This window comes from Lathyrus oleraceus, chromosome 5 (assembly GCF_024323335.1).
Source record: "Lathyrus oleraceus cultivar Zhongwan6 chromosome 5, CAAS_Psat_ZW6_1.0, whole genome shotgun sequence".
Taxonomy (NCBI): domain Eukaryota; kingdom Viridiplantae; phylum Streptophyta; class Magnoliopsida; order Fabales; family Fabaceae; genus Lathyrus; species Lathyrus oleraceus.
The window spans coordinates 49,408,929-49,413,803 of NC_066583.1; positions in this window are offsets into that span (position 1 = coordinate 49,408,929).

Sequence of the window (4,875 nt, forward strand, 5' to 3'; positions counted from 1 at the left end):
TGGATGAACAGTAACATGCAATAATTTTTTTTCCAGATTTTCGAAATGCATACACCAATGGAAAGCTTATCTCATGTAGAACAAGGATCTATCATTATTCTGGCCTAAAACATCATAAATTATGAGAATCGAAGGAGAACATTTTCTAACATGCAAACTTTAAATCCACATAACTCAGTCAATTCTTATCCGTTTTTCATGAAATTTAAATCAGAATGATCAGCAAGCAAAGATCTACAAGTCTATGTGCATAAAAAAGAGAATTAAGAGGTTCGAAAACCTAACCTCTTGAAGATCCAACAATGGCAGCAGTGGATTTAGGTGCTTAGCAAGCTCCAAATCTCTTCTATCAACCTTGTTATGACTTCTGAAGCACGAATCAACTCTTGGAAAGGCTTGGATCTAGCTCAAAGTTCAATTTCCATTGCCATGTTCTTGAGCTTCATATGCTTAATTCTTCACCAAATTCTGCAAATCAAAGCTTGATCTATACTAAATGATGATCAGAGAACACAAATATGCAAGAAAATTCAAGTGTTATTTGAAGAGTTTTTGAATTATGGTGGAGAGAAACTTTGGAGGGAAAGTTTGAATCTAGATCTAGAATGATGAATTGTGTGAAATTCTGTTATGATTAGCCTTTTATATCATGTCTTAATCACATTGCTAATTACACTTAGGCATGGCTAATGAAAGTTTAATGAGATATGAGGTGTAATGCAAATTGGATTTTTCACCCCATGCATGCAACATGAACGTGAACAGTACCACATGACCATGCAATTACACTCAAAATCATCTTATGAACATGATAGAATGGTTAAAAAACTCATATGATGCACCAAATTCAAATTCATGATTTTCCCTCCAAAATGAGCATGAATGAGCAAATGGTCATGTGATGAAATTTCATGCAATGCCTTGATGGATTTGGAAAATATGAGTCATGACAAGCATCATGCAAAAAGAGGCACTCAATTTGGAGTTTTAGATCAAAAGTTATGGCTTGTTGAAGTTCCATGCACACTTAGCAATGATTTGATCATATCTTCTCAACCATTCATCAGATGCTCATGATCTTGGACTTTTTGAAAATGGGAGAGAAAGATCTTCAACTTTCATGTTGGACAAAATTTCATTTGAAGCTTCTTTGATGTTGGAAAGTCAAGTTGAAAGTGGCCTAAAAACTTGCCATTTTTGGAAACTTGGAATTACAGGTCACTTTCCATTTTGGGAAACTTTTGATCTGGCTTCAAATTCTTCAATGTAGATGTTTGACATGATGAGTAAGCCTCTTTTGGACATGAATGAAATGTCTCAAACCATATTTTCACCTCCTAGCCCTCAATTGACTTTCAGTTGACTTTTATGAGCCCCAAATGACCTGAAACTGCACTGATGACTTTTGAGCCTCTAGCACTTGGTACAATGCTTCCAAAATGAACCTTGGGTTCACATAAGCTTTCTAGAACAACCATAGGGCCTTCATCTCAAGGAAATGCTTTGTCTCTTGCACTGGTGAATCCTCTTGATGCCAGTGCTGAATGCAATGACGCAATGCAACATGCTATGTTAATGCATTGTTAGTGACCTAAAAAATGAAATGAATGCATGAGTGGGGGGTGCAAATTTGAGGTGCTACACATGTGAAATCGGAGTCGGAAATACGTAAATTTTAGTGTGATCAGTTGTCTTACTCGACTATCCGAGTAATCATCATCCAACCAAAAACATCTCAACCAATCAAAATATCCCACATATTAATCCAACTCGTCACCTCCGTGTGACCAAAACTCTTTTAAAAAAGAACACCATTTAATCCTTCCTAATGTGCATAACAAACCAATGCTTAAGCCTCCGTCGAGAGTAGACAAGCCAACGTTTAGCCTTTAGGATGCGATCTAAACAGTTGTTCATTAAAAGACACCAACCAACCGTAGTTCCCCGAACTACGAATGTTATGACTTCCTTATTACACCATAAGGATACGTAGACTGGAGATTGTTTTATCTTCGCGAGCACACTTATAAAAAACCTCCCCTTTCCCTTTCTAAATTTCTTATCCATTTCTATTTTTAATATTTTTATAACCTAAACGTAACAAACAAACATAAATTAACACTCAAAATGCACATTAGAACTAAAAGGTTCCCGTTGAGTACGACTGACGTAAGGGGTGCTAATACCTTCCCCTTACGTAATCCACTCTCGAATCCGAATATAGTTGCGACGACCATTATTCCATTTCCTAAAGGTTTTATCGATATTTTCCTATCCCTTCATTAGGATAAATAAAGTTCTGTGGCGACTCTGTTCGAACATTAAATTTTTCCGCGACCATCGCGAGGAATCGTATTTTTTGAGATGCGACAAATGGCGACTCTGCTGGGGACTAGCTCCAGGCAAAAGAGAGTGAAGCCTAATTTAGTTTAGTTGATGTATTGTGTGTTAATTTTGTTTACTTGTTTGTTATCTGTTCTGTTATTATTATGTTGTCATGATTATTGTATGATGTTTTATTGGCTAGGTATTATTGGGGTTCTCTGGTTGGTAATACTTTGGGAGATAGGCTCTTCACCCGAGTCTGAGAAAAAACTGAAATTCTGGTATCAAATATAAGATGTCGAAGGTAATGTCACGACACTAATATCTGGCAATAAACAATGGATAAACAAAAACAGAATGGTAAAGCGAAAAACACAAGCAATCGTTAACCCAGTTCGGTGCAACTCACCTATGTCTGGGGGCTACCAAGCCAGGAAGGAAATTCACTAAAATAGAATTAGTTCAAAGACTCTCCGTACACTTCAACAAGTTACAGTCTTTATCACCTAATCTCTACCCGTGCAATTTCTACTTAAGCACTCTTAGATATGAGAACCCACTCACTTCCCTACAATCACACACCAGTGATTTTAAACAACAATCCCTTGTGAAAAGAAAATACTTTTCAATTACACACTCTTGATTTTACTTCACAGTTCAATCAAGAAGACACACTTTTGATCTTGCTTCACAGCTTTGATCAAGAAGACACACACTCTTGCTTAACAGCTTTAGAGTGACAAATTACAACCACAAATCAGTCCAATTCAATCATCAATGGATGACTTGAATGACCTACAAGTCTTACGACTAAACAGACACAAAACCCTAGCTCTCTCTCTATATTTCGCTCAGTGTTAGTTGTATGTACAAAAAGGTTTTCTAAGTCCCTTTTTATAGAAGCATCCAGCTGGGCTTGGACATCTTGAAAACCCTAAATCTATTTTCCAATCAAATCTTTTTATAATAGCTGTATAGATCTCCTTGTAAAATAAGTAAATCTGGTTGTAATCCATGATTGAATGCGCCAGCTAGCCATATCTTCAATCATCCAAAGATTGCCATTAATTGTGCAATCACAAAACACCAGACATTCATACTGAATGTTCTGTGTACAGGATGTCATGACATCGGGTCTGACATCCTGGAAAAATACCGCATAATCCAATAATTCCTTTTATAACTTCCAGCAGGTACAACCATATCAGATGTCATGACATTGTGTATGTCATATGAAACAATCCTGCATGAACATGTCTTTCATCTAAGCTCCAGCAGGTACATCCAATATCAGAAGCCATGGCATTGTATGTGGCATTCTGAAACAATCCTGCATGCACATGTTCTTGAACTCCAGCAGGTACATAGGATATCTCATGTTAAGACATCACACATGACATCTTGTGAACACTCTTTGTTTTACCAAAAGTTGTTGCCAACACTTAGAATCAACAAACTCCCCCTTTGGAAAATTTTGGCTAAAACATATATTTGTCCTTTTTGTTCACAAGGTAAACTATCAGTAGTTAAACAACATAACAGAAGTTTAATCAGCAGCAGAAGCAAAACAATTACTAGCTATGGCTACTAGTAATACACACATGCACAAGGGTACTTCTCCTCCCCCTAAATCTTTGCAACAAACAGAGTTACTAGTTATGGGTGCAACTAGTAAGACACACAAATACACAATGCACAAGGGTACTTCTTCTCCCCCTAAATTTGTGCATACAACAAACAGCTACTGTAACTCCAGCACCTGCACCAGCCAGAATGTCATACTGACATCTGCTTCAACATCAACACCTGTGCACCATATCAGACATCCTCAGAAATACATTCTGTTTTAGCACCTGTGCACTTCTTCCAATAATATATGTTCTTCTTTCCAACTACATACAACTTCCACAACAGCTTCCATATCAAGCACTTCTCCCCCTTTTTAGTCAAAATTGACCAAAGGTGGCCAATTAGACAAAATAAATGTCTATTAGCCTAGCAGAGAATGTTAGATCAGATGTTATAACATTAAGCATGTTAAAACAAAAAATTCAGGAAGTACACACCATCATTAAACACAGCTGTGATAGCTGGAATAATGAACAAATCCAAGGAACTCATTAAGAGCCCTAAATATTACATAACAGGCATCAATAAGGACTGCCACAAAATACATAATCAAAAAACAATCAAGACAACAACCTTCCAAACAGCAGCCCAACTTTCACCACACCTCCCAGACTTCACCATACCAGTCTTCAACATAGGCAGGAACCATTAATCAGAAGAAGAAGAATCATCTTCACCTTCACTTGTATCTTCACCTGCACCTTCAGAGTCTTCTGAGCTTCCAAAACTGGATTGGGATCTTGTATTTGAGTCCTTCCCAGCCTTCTCTACTTCTTCCTTCTCCAGGCTACATATCAGAACTTCTAAAGCTTCTTTTCTAGCCTTGGCCACCCTTATACCATTTTCCAATTCCTTACAGGTTTCTTTTAGCTGATCAATCAAGCTCCCTTGAGATGTAGACTCCCTTCTGGCAGATGCCAT